The sequence below is a fragment of the Oncorhynchus mykiss genome, chromosome 32, assembly GCF_013265735.2.
Source record: "Oncorhynchus mykiss isolate Arlee chromosome 32, USDA_OmykA_1.1, whole genome shotgun sequence".
NCBI lineage: Eukaryota > Metazoa > Chordata > Actinopteri > Salmoniformes > Salmonidae > Oncorhynchus > Oncorhynchus mykiss.
In genome coordinates, this window is record NC_050572.1 from 28,602,243 (window position 1) to 28,624,952 (window position 22,710).

The window sequence follows — 22,710 nt, forward strand, 5'->3', positions numbered from 1 at the left end:
AGGCAGAGTTCAGTAACCCAGAGGTCGAGAAAAGGTGCAGGACGGCAGGCAGGCTCAGGGTCAGGGACAGGCAGAGTTCAGTAACCCAGAGGTCGAGAAAAGGTGCAGGACGGCAGGCAGGCTCAGGGTCAGGGACAGGCAGAGTTCAGTAACCCAGAGGTGGAGCAAAGGTGCAGGACAGCAGGCAGTCTCAGGGTCAGGGACAGGCAGAGTTCAGTAACCCAGAGGTCGAGAAAAGGTGCAGGACGGCAGGCAGTCTCAGGGTCAGGGACAGGCTGTCCCTGACCCTGACGAAGAGGAGTAGTATGAAGGATCAGAGGACCATGTGTTCATGTTTTTTAATGAATAACGAACACTGAACAAAACAATAACCGCGAAGTAAATCAAACCGAAACAGTCCCGTGTGGCACAGACACTAACACGGAAAATAAACACCCACAACTCAAAAGTGAAACCAGGCTACCTAAGTATGATTCTCAATCAGGGACAACAATTGACAGCTGCTCCTGATTGAGAACCATACTAGGCCTAACTCAAAAACCAACATAGAAAAACAAACATAGACTGCCCACCCAACTCACGCCCTGACCATACTAAAACAAAAATATAATAACAGAACTAAGGTCAGAGCGTGACACAGGCAAGAGTCAAAAACCAGGAGGACGAGAAAAAGAGGCAGGGAAAAAGACAGGACCTGACAGGACGAACACTGGTAAGCTTGACAAACCAGATGACCTGGCAACAGACAAACACAGGGGATAATGGGGAAAATGGGCGACACCTGGAGGGGGGTGGAGACAAGCACAAAGACAGGTGAAACAGATCAGTGCTTGACAAGCTAAAACCCACATGGTAGCAACTAACCAGCAGAAATTGCTAACAAGTTAGAAATGATTTAAACACACTTTGCTGAAGGCTATCATTTACTAGTTAAAAAAAAAATCATGTATATCATATAAAATATATTCACCCCACCCAGTATTGTAATCTAAATTTACCAGAAAGTATGTAGTCCTTGGCTCAGACAGTCTAGTAGTGTGGGCTCAATAGCATCTCATTAGTATGCAAGATCTTGAGAATCAGCTGTACATGTGATGGAAGAATGCACTGTGCATGCAGAGGGTTGCAATTCCATTGAATTGGGGATAGTTTAACCAGAATATGTCACAAGACCTAGAATCGCCTTGTGTATCCCACCAAAAAAGGTTCACAGTTATAAGCCAACTTTTTTGATGAATTTAAGCAAAATTCCCAAACTTAATTTCCCATGGAAAATATCCAGACAAATTCTGGAAATTTACCAGAAAGTTTCCAACCCTTTGCAACCCTAATTGTAACATTATAATCCCAAATATGGGCTTAAAACGTGGCCTGACATGTACATCAAAGAAAGAGAAAATATAGGTTGTATCCTGTATATTTGGCACGTTTTGCAATATTCAACTCTCTCTCTATGTTCTATTCTACATCCCAGCTCATTGTTTGGTATCCATGGTAACAACACCAATAAATTCCACTTGAACCACAAGACATTGGCACAACTTATACATTTGGAGCAAGAGACTTGAGAGTTACAAACATGTTCATTTTCCAGGACAAAACAGCAGTAAATTCGCACCAACATACCACACACACACACGCAGACACAAAATGTGCAAATGAGAGTGCATTTCTCACACTTGTGTGTGAGGAACAAATCAAATAGCTTTGCACAGGGCCTTGTACCAGAGGCATGGAACAATAATAAAACACACAACTGGTATCCTAGTGAAAACACATGCCTTATGACTCTGCTGTGGCATTATTACATATCACACAACAAAATATTCAAACGCTGAAATAACTTCTGTGTCTGTGTGTGATTGCATTGTTGTGAACATCTGTGTGTGTGTGTGTGTGTGTGTGTGTGTGCATGCGTGTGTGCGTGCTTATATTCTGAATGTACATTTTATGTCAGGCCGGAGTGTGTGTGGGTGGTAACAGCTTCCAGCCAACTGATACACAGAGAAAGAGAGAGGGAGAGAGAGGGAGAGCGAGAAAGGGACAGAGATAAAAAGAGAGATAGGGGGAGAGCAAGGAAGATTGAGAGTGGGTGTTTGGGAAGTACACAATAGCTCTTTCGCATGTGTTTCTCTGTGCATGAGTTTGAGATATTGGTAACACTTTACCTGACACCCAGCATCATTACACCTGATGACACAGTCATAACCATGTCATAATATGTCATAAACTCTCAAAACCTTCCACACAAGGCCAGACATTCCATTACACCATAGCCTAAGTTTCAATAGTATGTTTATGTTATATAACATTTTATGAAATTGACCATCTTAAATTATCATTGTAAGTTGCACACATGCACCTATCTACCCCAATGCTCTGTTGCTGAAGACTGGGCTGAATGCAGGAGCAGATTTCAGGAGCAGGACAAGACATTCTCTTTTTGACTGATGACTGACATAAGGGCATGTACATGATAGACCCAACAACAACAAAGGATCTAAGAAACAAGCCTACGAATGAAAGGCCATTTCTTGGCAGGGAAAATTACTCATTTAAATAAATGTGGGTTTTGACACTCCTATGTAGGTGTCATAACCAGCCATAAATAAACGCAATATATGTCACAACAGGTGTAAATATATATGGGTCATGACAGTGTTATGACCATATTATGACAGGTTATGGCACGTTATGTCAGCTGTTATGACATATTATGACACTGGGTTTCAAGTAAAGTGTACCGAGACTAAATCTTTATTTTTAAGAAGTAATCGGAATGCGTGGCCATCAAAAATATTTACGGCTTTTGCTGACTAGCTTTGGGCCAGTATATGAAAGGATCTCTGGTTCGAATACCCACGTCGACAAGGTGAAAATCTGTCAATGTGCCCTTCAGCAAGGTACTTAACCCTAATTTGCTCCAGGGGCGCCGTACTACTATGGCTGACTCTGTAAAACAACACATTTCACTGCACCTATCCAGTGTGTGACAATAAAAATATGTTTGTAAAAAAAAATATATGTACTGAACAGGGGTATTTCTTTCCTGCGCTGCTTTTTAGGGTTTTGAGATTCTCATAAGGCTAAAACATGCTATTGTTGTGTGACAGCGGTCCCATTTATTTTGCTTGATATATTTACCCACGGATGTTTTGTGACACGAGGAAATATGATTTTCTGGCTGTTGCGCAAGAAACAATGGATGAAGGAAGCTACATCGGTGTTTGTAAGACCAGAAGACATCCATAAAACAGATCTTCTCACGAAAATCTCTGTAAAGTCAGAAGGATTTGAGCATGAAACTATTATATAACTATAACCTATTCTGAAAAGCCAAGACTCACAAATAGAAACATGTAGTCCATTCTGCTCTACGACGCCCACAAGCTTCAAAGGACTTGTCTAAAGTCGGTCCCGTCGAGGTGCCAACTCTGCACAAGTCTTCTCACAAAAACGTCTGTAAAGTCTGAATGGTTTGAGCCCAGGATTTGGAACGAACATGTCGTCCGTTTTGCTATACAATGCTCACAAGCTTCACAGCTCATCTGTGACTGTGCGGTAAAAATGAATGGCGCTGAATAGGCTTTTTTTGGAACCAGGGTTGCACATGTAACCTTTTCCCCCGTCTCTGATGCTTTCCTCTATCTCTCAGATGCATTTCAGACACTTCAAATCGTACTTCCTGTTGATTAATTTTTGGACTACATTTTTTCCCCCTGTACGAATGTGCTATTCAATGCTAATACGGGCTAACAGCAGTAATACCAAATTCAATGTTTCATCAAATAATTGTTTTATATTTCTTTTGGATATCTACAGGAGTCCTACAATTCTAAATCAAATAGCTGAATGATCCATCTTATGAGCGTCTTAAAAAAAGTTCAAATGTTAGTAGCTTAGTTGATATTGCCAGAGGCTTAGACTCTGGGGTTAATTAGCATCATCTGTAGCTAACTACACTCAGACATTCTTGATTAGTGTTTAATGAACAATTTGATGTGTGTGAAAAACAAAAATGATACTGCAGGAGTTTGCCACAGCATCTACGGTAGGTTTCTGTCTGCTTCAATGTTGTTCCCTATGCACCCCCTTTTCTATTGTTACCATGACAACTGTCCATTTGAAGTTTTCACAGCACACACTAACTTCGGTGTCCAATCTGTTAGGTACAGTACAAAGCCAATGCTATATGAGGGAGTAAACTGAGTCAGATAAGAGGAGCTTTACATTTGGAAACACGGCATCAATAGACATCTTGATGGCAAAAGTTCAAAGCAATTATTTGACTAGCAGCCAATAAGATGTGGAACTCATGTATTTGCCAGGTAGACTGAGCACAGAACAAAGGCTGAAACGCTATCATTGAGGTTGGAGGACTTTCCACAACTATGCTATCAGGAGTGCCTTTGATTTGCACAGCAGCAGCACATCCCAGACCTAGTGAGCTTAGAAATTGTCTGTCCCATGTTGTGACCTATTCAGTGCGGATGGCAAACCTGGCTGGAAAGTCATCCGGCTCATGAAATGGGACTGCTTATTGCTAAATCAAGTGTCAACTCCCTCCAATCAGGACACACTGTTGTGCAAGTCAAACACTTCTGAAAACGAGTTGTGGAAAATCCACCATCTGTAATTATTTAATTCTGGCCAAAATATGGAAACGATAAGGCTAGCGTTTTAATAGGAACAAACTAAGGACCTAAGTATACTGTATGTGTGTAGAATTACAAGCAGGGATGTAGAGGTAAAAAGGTGGGTATATAAAGGTGGCTGAGAAACAAAAGGCTAACACTAACAATGATTATTTAGCATAATAAGTGCATAAGGCTATTCACCAAATGAATAAAAAGATTCCACTACATCATTGGTTACAATACATTAACCGGGAAGAGATACTGGTAATAACAACATTGTGCGCCTCAGGTCCTCCAACAACAACTCAAGATGTGATGTGACTGTTCAGGTAGCCTCTGAACGGTACAACATGGCATGCATGGCCAAGGCCAAAACTATTGTTACAATAAATCTTTAGAGCAATCAGTAACATACATTCCACGTCCAAATTTCCAAGGGGACCAGCCCCATCCCTGGCCCCTTATTAGCTTGTATTAATCCAGATTTCTGTTCTCTATCCTCACCATTTCACAACAGCTCACGGCCCGGTCCAGAAACAATCCCTGGGTACTTCATGTAGATCTGAAGGAATTGGACAGGTAAAACCATTTGGTAGTAGCTCCATCTAGCATACCAGAGGGTGAAGGAGCTACTACCATATAATGTATACCTATTAACTTAATTCAGATCAACATGGCCACAGGGGTAGGAGCTAGGTGTTGTTTCTGGACAGGGCACTTGTCGAGCAATTGGAACTTCAGAGTTGTTACGGTTTAAAGTTACAAGTCAGTCTCAGTTAGAATGGACATGACACTTCTGACGTTCAACATTGGAGAGGATTACAAAGACAAAATTATCAAAGACGCTGATAGATTTACAGGCCTTACCCAAACGTCAGGTTGCGAGTCGTTGATTTCCAAGTACTGCAGCTCGATAACTGGGTGAGTTGGAGTCAGCAGAGTTAAGGTTGGTTTCCAAGTTGCTTAGGCAGGGGGGTTAGTTTTCCAGGTCGCTTCCGGCTAAGGTTGACTATATTAAAGAGGTTCCAGGTTTTGTTGGTCCACAACACAGGTTGAGGGTGTGGGCTGAGATGCGTCCAGTAATAGGGTATAGGGTCCTCTCCTTTTTAAGATAGCTTGTGCTTTACAGCAATCTATGTGAACACATTTGAGACACTTAAAGGTGCCTGATATGCATACTCCTTTATCACTACCAAAGTGGTACTCTTCACATCACATTGGACAGGAAAAGGAGTGTGTGCATCTTATCGTTTTAAGCCAAATTAGTATGCATTTGAAAATGTTCACCTTTTCTGTAGATGTGTGTGCAATTGCATTTATGATAATATACTTTGAATCAATTCTGATAGCTCTCTGTGAAGAAAGCATATGTCTTTTGCCAACATGTTGTTGAGGACAAGGAGTCATAAGGCTGATCATCTTTCTGGCAGTTCGTATCAGTGTGCAGATGTTAGAGAATAACACTAACAGGATACTGTTTTAAGTGTGTTTGTGTTGTTTGTGACATGGATTTAGCTTGTGTCTGTAGTAATGTATTTCTAAACGTCCCATTATTACAATGCTATATCGTCAGTGCAACTGAGAATACAAATCGATTATTACAGAGACTGGATTATTCAAATATACCTGCACACAGTCTTTAAATGATAAATATTAGTTATACAACATACATATTATAAATAGCCTTTGTTAAAATATGTTAATTTAGAAATGGCTGCTTGCCACACACCTCTTAACAAAAATCCAAAATATGGTATTATTCAAAAGATATCGTGATGTGTTTTGTTTTAATGATTGTTATGACGTCTCACGATTATTCGATTCTTTCTTCCACCAACCCCAAGCCACGCTTTCCAGTGCTGGCAGCGGTAGCTCCTTGTCGTGCAGTCCCACAGAATGCTCCTTGGCCGCGGCCTCTCCTTGGTCTTTTCCCCCGGCTCCTTCTCTTCCGACTGTCTTACAACCCCAAAGCTGAAATGCGATCCCTTTGCAGTTTCCTCGGTAACCTACAGAATCTCTTCTGAGGCTGATTTTTTTCATCTTTTTGTTGTGATTATGTTTGCAGCCTATTACTCTTTAATACCATAACTGGCGTTCTATTTAAACATAGGCCTAGTTGTACTCTCTGATAGCCTAATTATCAATCTAATGATCAATGATCAGGTAGGTTCACCTGTCAATTGTTTGTCAAATGCATTCAGTATTTCTGTGAAAGACACTGAAGATTATTGCATGCCATCACACATATGATTGAAATTCACAGAACGATGTGTCAATATTAAATGTGTATCATACATCACCCCTACTTTCATCGATATGACAAGGCCAGAGTTATCATACAAGCAGAAACGTGTGTAGAAATGTAGGGTGTATGCCAACAACTAGACTACGAATGCATCATCGTGCTCAGGCTATGCGCGTTTACACACCACGTCAGTCTAGCAATAAAGAAAATATAGCCTATAGACGTATTATACCTTTCCAATGCGCGTATATGCCCCACATCCAGAAAATGCGTAAAATATGGAATATTTTCCAATTCGTAGGCTACACATTGTTTGCTGATAGCAGCGGGGAAGAGTTGAGGACACGTCCGTAGTCTGTCACCCCCTCACTGAAGTCCAATAAACCGAAATGTAAGTGCATCACATTCCAAATGATCTGGTTCATTCAAAGGAGTTGCAGCTTTGATGCTCCCTCCGTTCTTCCGTCAAATCTATTTCTCCATGGTGCTGCATCATACTTTATTTTTGTAGCTTGGAGGAGATGGATTGATCGATGGTGTCCGCATAGGTTATGTTGTGTACATTGTCGCCAATCTGTTTTCTCGCGCTTCATCTAGCTCTGTCACTTGCAACGAGAAGATTGAGATGCAAATTGTCAGAAAGAGGCGCAGGTGATTGGTGAAATCGTTTTTTCTCAATTATATTCTCTCTTTCCCGCGCGCGCTCTCTCTCCCTCTATCGCTTGCAACGACGACCGGTAGCGCGCGCACACACACGAAACATAACAAGAAGAGGTTACGAGGGAGGGGGAAGTGTGTAGGAAGCATGGGCGCAAATGCGCTATAGGCTTACAGGATGCACGGTAAACGGTGGTAGCCTAAATGGTCACAAACGAACCAGACAACAGCCTACCAACTACACATTCATTTTTAGTAGAGTAAAACAGCTCTCCCAAGACTAAAGCATTCAATTATGTTTCAAATTATGTGCATGTGCCCAACATTTGGGAACATTGGGAGCTTTCTGGGACCCTGGGAACCCACATACGGTGATCGTTTGGCAGCTATGGCATACTGTCAGTTGACCTTATTTTATTACTCCTCAGTCATTTATATGTATTACGTCCTCTAAAGAAGACTGACATTTGCATTGAGCTTAGGACACCAACTAACAGTGTTGATAAATCATATCTGAATACATAGGAAATCTCTATCTGTTCAGAAGACACTCCTCCAGCTGCAGAATGTGTACTTTTTTTTATTACCCACAGACGTGTGTTGTTCAACCCCAGGCCTGGAGATCAACTGGATTTGCAGCCATTTTTTGAAGACCAATAATAACAAACCTGATTTAACCAATCAAAGGCTTGATCAGTTGCTGGAGGGTCTCAAGGACCAGGATTGAAGACCACTGCCACACAAATGTTACCTCTCTGAACCTAGTAGCTCTGTAGCAGCAGCACTTCACCCCACATGGTGCCATACCATGAAAATATAAATGCTAAGCATTTTCAGAGATAGAATTTTCCTAAAGGCTGATACGATGAAGTATGGAGTTGGAATGGTGAATGAATTGAAAGCAAACTCTGTGCCTTACATTTCTATCAACAATGGGTAGAGTAAGTCGAAATGTACAGCTCTTCATTCAACCACTGATGCAGATGGCATTTTGTTAAACAAAATACTCACTAAACTGAAGGATTCTTATTCCATGCATCTTTGAATGAACACATAACTACACCATTTGTATTCTGACCACCTGTTCTGTGTTCTACAGCAGTTTATTAAAGATGAGACTGTACTAGCCAATCATGGTTCCTGGATCCAACCAAGCCAGCCATGGGGGGATAAATCAGTATTCCCAGTTTCCATGACAACCATACTGTATGCCATTGATTATTTCCCTTTTATCTGCAGGCAGCACAAAAGGAGATTTTTACTTGAAGAGGAGGAAAATATAGAGGAAAATGGAGAGAGTGAGCGATCTTGGTGTAAAAAAATACATCTGAACAGTTTGGTCCTTGGTATTTTATTAGGATCCCCATTAGCTGATGCAAAAGCAGCAGCTACTCTTCCTGGGATCCACACAAAACATGAAACATAATACAGAATGACATATTGCAGAACATCAATAGAAAAGAACAGCTCAAAGACAGAACTACATACATTTTTTAAAAACGCACACGTAGCTTACATATCAATGCATACACACAAACTATCTAGGTAAAATTGGGGAGAGGCGTTGTGCTGTGAGGTGTTACATTATCTGTTTTTTTTTAAACCAGGTTTGCTGTTTATTTTAGCAATATGAGATGGAAGGAAGTTCCATGCAATTAGGGCTCCATATAATTCTTCACGCTTTCTTGAACTTGTTCTGGATTTGGGGACTGTGAAAAGACCCCTGGTGGCATGTCTGGAGGGATAAGTGTGTGTGTCCGAGCTGTGTGTTTGTTGACTATGTAAACAATTTGGGATTTTCAACACATTAATGTTTCTTATAAAAAGAAGAAGTGATGCAGTCAGTCTTTCCTCAACTCTTAGCCAAGAGAGACTGGCATGCATAGTATTTATATCAGCCCTCTGATTACAATTAAGAGCAAAACGTGCCGCTCTGTTTTGGGCCAGCTGCAGCTTAACCCAGGTCTTTCCTTGCAGCACTGGACCATACGATTGGACAATAATCAAGATTAGAGAAAACTAGCCTCAGAACTTGCATTTTGGAATGTGGTGTCAAAAAAAGCTGAGCATTCTTTATTACGGCCAGACCTCTCCCATCTTTACAACCATTGTATCTACAGTGCCTTGCGAAAGTATTCGGCCCCCTTTTGCCACATTTCAGGCTTCAAACATAAAGATATAAAACTGTATTTTTTTGTGAAGAATCAACAACAAGTGGGACACAATCATGAAGTGGAACGACATTTATTGGATATTTCAAACTTTTTTAACAAATCAAAAACTGAAAAATTGGGCGTGCAAAATGATTCAGCCCCGTTAAGTTAATACTTTGTAGCTCCACCTTTTGCTGCGATTACAGCTGTAAGTCGCTTGGGGTATGTCTCTATCAGTTTTGCACATCGAGAGACTGAAATTTTTTCCCATTCCTCCTTGCAAAACAGCTCGAGCTCAGTGAGGTTGGATGGAGAGCATTTGTGAACAGCAGTTTTCAGTTCTTTCCACAGATTCTCGATTGGATTCAGGTCTGGACTTTGACCATTCTAACACCTGGATATGTTTATTTTTTAACCATTCCATTGTAGATTTTGCTTTATGTTTTGGATCATTGTCTTGTTGGAAGACAAATCTCCGTCCCAGTCTCAGGTCTTTTGCAGACTCCATCAGGTTTTCTTCCAGAATGGTCCTGTATTTGGCTCCATCCATCTTCCCATCAATTTTAACCATCTTCCCTGTCCCTGCTGAAGAAAAGCAGGCCCAAACCATGATGCTGCCACCACCATGTTTGACAGTGGGGATGGTGTGTTCAGCTGTGTTGCTTTTACGCCAAAATTAACGTTTTGCATTGTTGCCAAAAAGTTCAATTTTGGTTTCATCTGACCAGAGCACCTTCTTCCACATGTTTGGTGTGTCTCCCAGGTGGCTTGTGGCAAACTTTAAACGACACTTTTTATGGATATCTTTAAGAAATGGCTTTCTTCTTGCCACTCTTCCATAAAGGCCAGATTTGTGCAATATACGACTGATTGTTGTCCTATGGACAGAGTCTCCCACCTCAGCTGTAGATCTCTGCAGTTCATCCAGAGTGATCATGGGCCTCTTGGCTGCATCTCTGATCAGTCTTCTCCTTGTATGAGCTGAAAGTTTAGAGGGACGGCCAGGTCTTGGTAGATTTGCAGTGGTCTGATACTCCTTCCATTTCAATATTATCGCTTGCACAGTGCTCCTTGGGATGTTTAAAGCTTGGGAAATATTTTTGTATCCAAATCCGGCTTTAAACTTCTTCACAACAGTATCTCGGACCTGCCTGGTGTGTTCCTTGTTCTTCATGATGCTCTCTGCGCTTTTAACGGACCTCTGAGTGCAGGTGCATTTATACGGAGACTTGATTACACACAGGTGGATTGTATTTATCATCATTAGTCATTTAGGTCAACATTGGATCATTCAGAGATCCTCACTGAACTTCTGGAGAGAGTTTGCTGCGCTGAAAGTAAAGGGGCTGAATAATTTTGCACGCCCAATTTTTCAGTTTTGATTTGTTAAAAAAGTTTGAAATATCCAATAAATGTCGTTCCACTTCATGATTGTGTCCCACTTGTTGTTGATTCTTCACAAAAAATACAGTTTTATATCTTTATGTTTGAAGCCTGAAATGTGGCAAAAGGTCGCAAAGTTCAAGGGGGCCGAATACTTTCGCAAGGCACTGTATAAGTTTTGACCATGATAGTTTACAGTCTAAAGTAACGGCAAGTAATTTAGTCTCCTCAACAGCCATACCATTCATTACCAGATTCAGCTGAAGTCTAGAACTTAAGGAATGATTTGTACCAAATACAATGCTCTTATTTTTAGAGATGTTCAGGACCAGTTTATTACTGGCCACCCATTCCAAAACAGACTACAACTCTTTGTTAAGAGTTTCAGTGACTTCATTAGCTGTGGTTGCTGATGCGTATATTGTTATGGTGAGTGAATGAGGACCCAAAAGCGAACTAACTTAAACAGAGCTTCTTTAATAACAAAACATAGGTAGGCTCAGATAGACCGGCAGATTCCGACAGGACAGGACAAGGTTACAGCAAACATGACGATAGTCTGGCTCAGGCATGAAACACAAACAAACAAACAAGAATCCGACAAGGACAGGAGCAGAAACAGAGAGAGATATAGGGACCTAATCAGAGGGAAAAAGGGAACAGGTGGGGAACGGGGTGAATGGGTAATTAGGAGGAGACAAGGCACAGCTGGGGAAAAAGAGGGGGAGAAAAGGTAACATAACAACGACCAGCAGAGGGAGACAGGGTGAAGGGAAAGGACAGAGACAAGACAACATGACAGTACCCCCCCACTCACCGAGCGCCTCCTGGCGCACTCGAGGAGGAAACCTGGCGGCCACGGAGGAAATCATCAATCAGCGCACGGTCCAGCACGTCCCGAGAGGGAACCCAACTCCTCTCCTCAGGACCGTACCCCTCCCAGTCAACTAGGTACTGATGACCACGGCCCCGAGGACGCATGTCCAAGATCTTACGGACCCTGTAGATAGGTGCGCCCTCGACAAGGATGGGGGGGGGGGGGGGGAAGACGAGCGGGGGCGCGAAGAACGGGCTTAACACAGGAGACATGGAAGACAGGGTGGACGCGACGAAGATATCGCGGAAGAAGAAGTCGCACTGCGACAGGATTAATGACCTGAGAGATACGGAATGGACCAATGAACCGCGGGGTCAACTTGCGAGAAGCCGTCTTAAGGGGAAGGTTCTGAGTGGAGAGCCAAACTCTCTGACCGCGACAATACCTAGGGCTCTTAGTTCTACGCTTATTAGCAGCTCTCACAGTCTGCGCCCTATAACGGCAAAGTGCAGACCTGACCCTCTTCCAGGTGCGCTCGCAACGTTGGACAAAAGCCTGAGCGGAGGGGACGCTGGACTCGGCGAACTGAGATGAGAACAACGGAGGCTGGTACCCGAGGCTACTCTGAAAAGGAGATAGCCCGGTCGCAGACGAAGGAAGCGAGTTGTGGGCGTATTCTGCCCAGGGGAGCTGTTCTGACCAAGACGCAGGGTTGCGAAAAGAAAGACTGCGTAAGATGCGACCAATAGTCTGATTGGCCCGTTCTGCTTGACCGTTAGACTGGGGGTGAAAGCCGGAAGAGAGACTGACGGAAGCCCCAATCAAACGGCAAAACTCCCTCCAAAATTGAGACGTGAATTGCGGACCTCTGTCCGAAACGACGTCTGACGGAAGGCCATGAATTCTGAAAACATTCTCGATGATGATTTGTGCCGTCTCTTTAGCAGAAGGAAGCTTAGCAAGGGGAATGAAATGAGCCGCCTTAGAGAACCTATCGACAACCGTAAGAATAACAGTCTTCCCCGCTGACGAAGGCAGTCCGGTGACAAAATCTAAGGCGATGTGAGACCACGGTCGAGAGGGAATAGGAAGCGGCCTGAGACGGCCGGCAGGAGGAGAGTTACCGGACTTAGTCTGCGCGCAGACCGAACAAGCAGCCACGAAACGACGCGTGTCATGCTCCCGGGTGGGCCACCAGAAACGCTGGCGAATGGAAGCAAGCGTACCCCGAACGCCAGGGTGGCCGGCTAACTTGGCAGAGTGAGCCCACTGAAGAACGGCCAGACGAGTAGGAACGGGAACGAAAAGAAGGTTCCTAGGACAAGCGCGCGGCGACGGAGTTTGAGTGAGTGCTTGCTTTACCTGCCTCTCAATTCCCCAGACAGTCAACCCGACAACACGCCCCTCAGGGAGAATCCCCTCGGGGTCAGTGGAGGCTACTGAAGAACTGAAGAGACGAGACAAAGCATCAGGCTTGGTGTTCTTAGAGCCCGGACGATAAGAAATCACGAACTCGAAACGAGCGAAAAACAGCGCCCAACGCGCCTGACGCGCATTAAGTCGTTTGGCAGAACGGATGTACTCAAGGTTCCTATGGTCAGTCCAAACGACAAAAGGAACGGTCGCCCCCTCCAACCACTGTCGCCATTCGCCTAGGGCTAACCGGATGGCGAGCAGTTCGCGGTTACCCACATCATAGTTACGTTCCGACGGCGACAGGCGATGAGAAAAATACGCGCATGGGTGGACCTTGTCGTCAGAGAGGGAGCGCTGAGAAAGGATGGCTCCCACTCCCACCTCTGACGCGTCAACCTCGACAACGAACTGTCTAGAGACGTCAGGTGTAACAAGGATAGGAGCGGATGTAAAACGATTCTTGAGGAGATCAAAAGCTCCCTGGGCGGAAACGGACCACTTAAAGCACGTCTTGACAGAAGTAAGGGCTGTGAGAGGAGCTGCCACCTGACCGAAATTACGGATGAAACGACGATAGAAGTTCGCGAAGCCGAGAAAGCGCTGCAGCTCGACGCGTGACTTAGGGACGGGCCAATCAATGACAGCTTGGACCTTAGCGGGATCCATCTTAATGCCTTCAGCGGAAATAACAGAACCGAGAAATGTGACGGAGGAGGCATGAAAAGTGCACTTCTCAGCCTTCACAAAAAGACAATTCTCTAAAAGGCGCTGGAGGACACGTCGAACGTGCTGAACATGAATCTGGAGTGACGGTGAAAAAATCAGGATATCGTCAAGGTAAACGAAAACAAAGATGTTCAGCATGTCTCTCAGGACATCATTGACTAATGCCTGAAAGACAGCTGGAGCGTTAGCGAGGCCGAAAGGAAGAACCCGGTATTCAAAGTGCCCTAACGGAGTGTTAAACGCCGTCTTCCACTCGTCCCCCTCCCTGATGCGCACGAGATGGTAAGCGTTACGAAGGTCCAACTTAGTGAAAAACCTGGCTCCCTGCAGGATCTCGAAGGCTGAAGACATAAGAGGAAGCGGATAACGATTCTTCACTGTTATGTCATTCAGCCCTCGATAATCTATGCAGGGGCGCAGAGACCCGTCCTTCTTCTTGACAAAAAAAAACCCCGCTCCGGCGGGAGAGGAGGAGGGGACTATGGTACCGGCGTCAAGAGCTACAGACAAATAATCTTCGAGAGCCTTACGTTCGGGAGCCGACAGAGAGTATAGTCTACCCCGGGGGGGGGTGGTTCCCGGAAGGAGATCAATACTACAATCATACGACCGGTGTGGAGGAAGAGAGGTGGCCCTGGACCGACTGAACACCGTGCGCAGATCGTGATATTCCTCCGGCACCCCTGTCAAATCACCAGGCTCCTCCTGTGAAGAAGAGACAGAGGAAACAGGAGGGATAGCAGCCATTAAACATTTCACATGACAAGAGACGTTCCAGGAGAGGATAGAATTACTAGACCAATTAATGGAAGGATTATGACAAACTAGCCAGGGATGGCCCAAAACAACAGGTGTAAAAGGTGAACGAAAAATTAAAAAAGAAATGGTTTCACTATGATTACCAGAAACAGTGAGGGTTAAAGGTAGCGTCTCACGCTGAATCCTGGGGAGAGGACTACCATCCAGGGCGAACAAGGCCGTGGGCTCCTTTAACTGTCTGAGAGGAATGTCATGTTCCCGAGCCCAGGTCTCGTCCATAAAACAGCCCTCCGCCCCAGAGTCTATTAAGGCACTGCAGGAAGCTGACGAACCGGTCCAGCGTAGATGGACCGACAAGGTAGTGCAGGATCTTGAAGGAGAGACAGGAGTAGTAGCGCTCACCAGTAGCCCTCCGCTTACTGACGAGCTCTGGCCTTTTACTGGACATGAAGTGACAAAATGACCAGCGGAACCGCAATAGAGACAGAGGCGGTTGGTGATTCTCCGTTCCCTCTCCTCAGTCGAGATGCGGATACCTCCCAGCTGCATGGGCTCAGCACCCGAGCCGGCAGAGGAAGATGGTAGTGATGCGGAGAGGGAGGCGACGGAGAGCGCGAGCTCCTTTCCACGAGCTCGGTGACGAAGATCAACCCGTCGCTCAATGCGAATAGCGAGTTCAATCAAGGAATCCACGCTGGAAGGAACCTCCCGGGAGAGAATCTCATCCTTTACCTCTGCGCGGAAACCCTCCAGAAGACGAGCGAGCAAGGCCGGCTCGTTCCAGCCACTGGAGACAGCAAGAGTGCGAAACTCAATAGAGTAGTCTGTTATGGATCGATTGCCTTGACATAGGGAAGACAGGGCCCTGGAAGCCTCCTCCCCAAAAACAGATCGATCAAAAACCCGTATCATCTCCTCCTTAAAGTCTTGATACTGGTTAGTACACTCAGCCCTTGCCTCCCAGATTGCCGTGCCCCACTCACGAGCCCGTCCAATAAGGAGAGATATGACGTAGGCGACACGAGCAGTGCTCCTGGAGTAAGTGTTGGGCTGGAGAGAAAACACAATATCACACTGGGTGAGGAACGAGCGGCATTCAGTGGGCTCCCCAGAGTAACACGGCGGGTTATTGATTCTGGGCTCCGGAGATTCGAAAGCCCTGGAAGTGGCCGGTGGATCGAGGCGGAGATGGTGAACCTGTTCTGTGAGGTTGGAGACTTGGGTGGCCAGGGTCTCAACGGCATGTCGAGCAGCAGACAATTCCTGCTTGTGTCTGCCTAGCATCGCTCCCTGGATCTCGACGGCTGAGTGGAGAGGATCCGAAGTCGCTGGGTCCATTCTTGGTCGGATTCTTCTGTTATGGTGAGTGAATGAGGACCCAAAAGCGAACTAACTTAAACAGAGCTTCTTTAATAACAAAACATAGGTAGGCTCAGATAGACCGGCAGATTCCGACAGGACAGGACAAGGTTACAGCAAACATGACGATAGTCTGGCTCAGGCATGAAACACAAACAAACAAACAAGAATCCGACAAGGACAGGAGCAGAAACAGAGAGAGATATAGGGACCTAATCAGAGGGAAAAAGGGAACAGGTGGGGAACGGGGTGAATGGGTAATTAGGAGGAGACAAGGCACAGCTGGGGAAAAAGAGGGGGAGAAAAGGTAACATAACAACGACCAGCAGAGGGAGACAGGGTGAAGGGAAAGGACAGAGACAAGACAACATGACATATATGGTTGAATCATCAGCATACATGGACACACATGCTTTGTTTAATGCCAGTGGCAGGTCATTGGTAAAAATAGAAAAGAGTAGAGGGCCTAGAGAGCTGCCCTGCTGTAGACCACGCTTTACATGTTTGACATTAGAGAAGCTTATATTAAAGAAAACCCTTTGAGTTCTATTAGATAGATTGCCATATTGTGGATTCAGAGCTCAGGTTGAAAAGCCATAACACATATGATTCTTCAACAACAGGTTATGGTCAATAATATTAAACACTGCACTGAAATCTAACAGTACAGCTCCCACAATCTTCTTATTATCAATTTCTTTCAACCAATCATCAGTCATGTGTGTCAGTGCAGTACATGTTGAGTGCCCTTCTCTATAAGCATGCTGAAAGTCTGTTGTTAATTTGTTCACAGAGAAATAGCATTGTATTTGGTCAAACACAATTTTTTCCAACAGTTTGCTAAGAGTTGGCAGCAAGCTTATAGGTCTACTGTTAGAACCAGTAAAGGCCGCTTTACCACTCTTGGGTAGTGGAATTACTTTGGCTTCCCTCCAGTCCTGAGGACAAAGACTTTCCTCTATGCTCAGATTAAAGATATGACAGATAGGAGTGGCTATAGAGTCAGCTACCATCCTCAGTAGCTTTCCATCTAAGTTGTCAATGCCAGGAAGTTTGTGATCGATTGATCGATAACAATAATTTTCCCACCTCTCCCACACTAACTTTACAAAATTCAAACTTGCAATGCTTTTCTTTCATTATTAGTTTTTTATGCATGAATATAATTGCTCACTGTTCGTTGCTGACATTTTCTGCCTAAGTATGCCCACTTTTCCAATGAAATAATAATTACAATAATTGCCAACATCAAATAGTTTCATAATGAATAAGCCATCTGATTCGACGAAAGATGGAGTTGAATTTGTCTTTCTGCCCATAATTTCATTTAAAAGTACTACAAAGTTTTTTTCCATCAATCTTTTTATCATTGATCTTGACTTCATGATACAGTTTCTTCTTCTTTTTGTTAAGTTTAGTCACATAATTTCCCAATTTTCAGCAAGTAAGCCAGTCAGATGTGCAGCCAGACTTATTAGCCACTCCTTTTGCCCCATCTCTTTCAACCATACAGTTTTTCAATTCCTAATCAATCCATGGAGCCTTAACAGTTCTAACAGTCAGTTTCTTAATTAACAGGTGCATGTTTATCAATAATTGGAAGAAGCAATTACATAAATTCATCAAGTGCAGTGTCTGGATGCTCCTCATTAATCACATCAGACCAACAAATATTTTTAACAGCATCCACAAGAGTCATAGAAAAATCTATTACTATTTAACATACTTCAGTCTGGTTATTACTATGGTTACCATCAGGAGAGAGATGAGATCTGACCTCGGTGATGTTGCAGTATGATTTTACTTTCTTCGACTGAACTCTTTTCCCCACTATATTATAATTCATTATTTTAAATGTGTCTCGCGCACACCCACACACACACACACGCATTGCCTATTTTCATATCAAGGCTTATCGGTGCTCATCTCCTGGACTATTCAAAGTGCCTGATTACGTAATTGCTACTAAAACAAGGACTGCTCTGGGTAGTTTCTAAGCTCAGTGGGACACAAGGACACTTGTCAGTGGATTAAGACAAAAGTCAATCAAGACAAAAAAACTCACATTTGTTTCGTGCATTACCCTATTTCATCAAAACTTGATTTCAGTGTAAAAGTATAAAAGCATTCATGCATTACGAGACAGAGAGCATGTTTGAACTCATGTACAGTTAAGTTTTGATTTGTATGTATTTCATACAATCTAGTTTCAAACGGGCAGTGTAATACTTTGTTTGGCACAAGAGCTGCTTTTTTTCCCCACAAATGGGGTCCAATTCATTGTATAATATTGTTAAAGTACAGATTCAAACCGATCACGGTACACTGTTGATGTGTAAAACTTGTGATGGCGTTCTTCTGAATTCAACTCCCAGTGTCTGGTGAAGAGCAGACTGAACCAGGTTTTCCTCTAGGGATTTTGCCTGTGCTTAGCTCCATTCCATACATTTTTTTATCCTGAAAAACTCCCAAGTCAGAAAAATGATTGCAAGCATTCCCATAACATGATGCAGCCACCAGAATGCTTGATATATGGAGAGTGGTACTCAGTAATGTTGCATTGGATTTGCCACAAAACAAACATAACACTTTGTATTCAGGACAAAAATTTAATTGATTTGCCAACTTTTTTGCAGTATTACTTTAGTGCCTTGTTGCAAACAGCAAGTATGTTTTGGAATATTTTAATTATGTACAGGCTACCTTGTTTTCACTCTGTCAATTAGGTTAGTATTGTGGAGTAACTACAATGTTGTTGTTCCATCCTCCGTTTTCTCCTATCACAGCCAATGCGAGACATTGGAAAACCTCCCTGGTCTATGTGGTTGAATCTGTGTTTGAAATTCACTGCTCGACTGAGGGACCTTACAGATAATTGCATGTGTGGTGTACAGAGATAAGGTAGTCACTCAAAAGTCATGTTACGCTCTATTATTGCACACAGAGTGAATCCATGCAACTTATTAAGACTCAGGGCTTTCTCCTATAGAGCTCCATTTTTATGGAACGGTCTGCCTACCCATGTCAGAGACGCAAACTCGGTCTCAACCTTTAAGTCTCTACTGAAGACTCATCTCTTCAGTGGGTCATATGATTGAGTGTAGTCTGGCCCAGGAGTGGGAGGTTGAACGGAAAGGCTCTGGAGCAACGAACCACCCTTGCTGTCTCTGCCTGGCCGGTTCCCCTCTTTCCACTGGGATTCTCTGCCTCTAACCCTATTACAGGGGCTGAGTCACTGGCTTTACTGGGGCTCTCTCATGCCGTCCCTGGAGGAGGTGCGTCACCTGAGTGGGTTGAGTCACTGATGTGGTCATCCTGTCTGGGTTGGCGCTCCCCCCCCCCCTTAAGTTGTGCCGTGGCGGAGGTCTTTGTGGGCTATACTCAGCCTTGTCTCAGGATGGTAAGTTGGTGGTTGAAGATATCCCTCTAGTGGTGTGGGGGCTGTGCTTTGGCAAAGTGGGTGGGGTTATATCCTTCCTGTTTGGCCCTGTCCGGGGGTGTCCTCGGAGTGGGCCACAGTGTCTCCTGACCCCTCCTGTCTCAGCCTCCAGTATTTATGCTGCAGTAGTTTATGTGTCGGGGGGCTAGGGTCAGTTTGTTATATCTGGAGTACTTCTCCTGTCCTATTCGGTGTCCTGTGTGAATCTAAGTGTGCGTTCTCTAATTCTCTCCTTCTCTCTTTCTCTCTCTCGGAGGACCTGAGCCCTAGGACCATGCCCCAGGACTACCTGACATGATGACTCCTTGCTGTCCCCAGTCCACCTGGCTGTGCTGCTGCTCCAGTTTCAACTGTTCTGCCTTATTATTATTCGACCATGCTGATCATTTATGAACATTTGAACATCTTGGCCATGTTCTGTTATAATCTCCACCCGGCACAGCCAGAAGAGGACTGGCCATCCCACATATGCTCTCTCTAATTCTCTCTTTCTTTCTCTCTCTCGGAGGACCTGAGCCCTAGGACCATGCCCCAGGACTACCTGACATGATGACTCCTTGCTGTCCCCAGTCCACCTGGCTGTGCTGCTGCTCCAGTTTCAACTGTTCTGCCTTATTATTATTCGACCATGCTGATCATTTATGAACATTTGAACATCTTGGCCATGTTCTGTTATAATCTCCACCCGGCACAGCCAGAAGAGGACTGGCCATCCCACATATGCTCTCTCTAATTCTCTCTTTCTTTCTCTCTCTCGGAGGACCTGAGCCCTAGGACCATGCCCCAGGACTACCTGACATGATGACTCCTTGCTGTCCCCAGTCCACCTGACTGTGCTGCTGCTCCAGTTTCAACTATTCTGCCTTATTATTATTCGACCATGCTGGTCATTTATGAACATTTGAACATCTTGACCATGTTTTGTTATAATCTCCACCCGGCACAGCCAGAAGAGGACTGGCCACCCCACATAGCCTGGTTCCTCTCTAGGTTTCTTCCTAGGTTTTGGCCTTTCTAGGGAGTTTTTCCTAGCCACCGTGCTTCTTCACCTGCATTGCTTGCTGTTTGGGGTTTTAGGCTGGGTTTCTGTACAGCACTTTGAGATATCAGCTGATGTACGAAGGGCTATATAAATAAATTTGATTTTGATTTGAATTTGATTTGATTTGACTTGTTAAGCACATTTGTACTCCAAAAAGTATTAAGGATTGCCATAACATAAAGGGTTAACTCAAGACATTTCAGCTTTTGATTTGTAATTCATTTGTAAAGAATTTGACAATGTGTAGGCCAGTGACAAACAATCTACATTTAATCAGTTGTAAATGCTCAACAAGTGCTTAACAAGTGTTGATACAAACGGGAAACTGTTGAGCATGTATAACCCAGCAGCGTTGCAGTTCTTGACACAAAGCGGTGCGCCTGACACCTTGTACTATACCTCATTCAAAGACACTTAAATCTTTTGTCTTGCCCATTCACCCTCTGGCTGGCACACATACACAGTCCATGTCTCAATTGTCTCAAGGCTTAAAAATCATTCTTTAACCTGTCCCCTCCCCTTCATCTAAACTGATTGAAGTGGATTTAACAAGAGACAGTTGAATTAATAAGGGATCATAGCTTTCACCTGTATTCACCTGGTCACTCTGTCATGTCATGACATTCACCTGGTCACTCTGTCATGGCTCTTCTTAATATTTTTTAAGGCAGAACTGAATGCTCTCCCACTGGGCACAGACCTCCGTCCAATGTTTAGTTTGTTGTTGGCGGACATCAATTCAATGTGAAATCAGCAAAACTTTAAACCATGTAATTGCGTTTTGGTTTAAAGTTGGGTAAGAATGAGACAGACTGTTGTCAAGTTGCAATAAGATGCATGGACGTGGTTCCCATGTCACATCTTTGTTTGTTTTTGACTTTTTCCCTGAGTATTGGGACTCTGGATTCAGATCGTGTAATATAATTTCAGAAGCTGTGTTTTTAACCAAACCCATTTAGCTGACAAGCAAAAACATTTCATCTACATAGAATAACAGGACATTTAAAGGTGAAGAATTTGTGAACCAATTTGTGAACCACTAATAAAATAGCCAGCATTAATTGTTGATGGGGGAAAATAACTTATTCGCTCCATCATTAATTACATGATTACATATTGCAGTCCCACTGTGAAACCCACTCACAAATACTGTTGAATTAGAAAAGGTTAATGTTCATAATTGCACATTACCACCACCAGCCTATCCCATGGGGTACTAGATAAATCGGAATACTTTGTTTTCTACAAATACAGTGTATCTCTAATTCAGAATATACAAATGTACCAGGGTCGTTCTTCCAATAAAATGCGTGCCTTTTGGGTCCATTTGATATCTTAAGTAGAAATTGTGAAGCAATATTGAATTTTAAAAGTCTGTTATAGTCAATGAATATTGACCACATGGACAAAGTAAAATATATTTATATATGTTTTCCTAATTTTAAGGTCAGCTCTTTCATGTGAACTGAACTCTCATTTTAACATAGTGAAACTACTCCTTATTTATTTGTATATTTGTTTAAAGAAACATTGAACATCTAATAGTCAAATCATAGCGTAAAAGCAGGTGATCTGGTTCTACTATTTTTGGCCATTTTCTAGTGTTTTGTGGTGGAAAACTGTGTGAGTCAAGCATGACTCATCAACCCTGTTACCCATAGATAGACAGCATAGATAGACAACATGAAACTGTTAAAACATTTCTAGACTTTTTAAATCTTGCTTAAACTGCCCCACCCTGTGGAATACAACAAGCTTCTATTTCCCCTGTCAGGGCATTCATGGCTGATTTAAGATTCAATTATTCATATTGTTACTTTATTTGGTACTTAAAGCTGCAATATGTAACTTTTGAAGTTACAAAATTCAAGTTATACATCTGTCATTCTCATAGAAAGCAAGTCTAAGTAGCGGTAGACCTGTTCTATTTGCGCTATTTCTATGCTTCCGGTTTTGAAGTTTTGTTTTTGTCTTTTACTCTCGATTTTGCATACCAGCTTCAAACAGCTGAAAATACAATATTTTTGTTAATGGAAAATATATTTCACAGCGGTTTACATTGCATTCGGAAAGTATT

General features: G+C 43.5%; 1 protein-coding gene across 3 annotated transcripts in view; it reads right to left on the minus strand.

Annotated features, from left to right (window-relative positions):
* The window catches only part of LOC110488218 (ras/Rap GTPase-activating protein SynGAP), a 110,447-nt gene that overhangs the window by 46,796 nt on the left and 40,941 nt on the right, over positions 1 to 22,710 (minus strand). The window contains exon 1 of one of the 3 annotated variants that reach the window (XM_021560341.2): positions 5,505 to 7,633. The exons of the other annotated variants lie outside the window; for them this stretch is intronic. The gene's annotated coding sequence lies outside the window, so the exon portion shown is untranslated. Of the gene's footprint in view, positions 1 to 5,504; positions 7,634 to 22,710 lie in introns of those variants that run through there. 3 annotated transcript variants of the gene reach the window in all.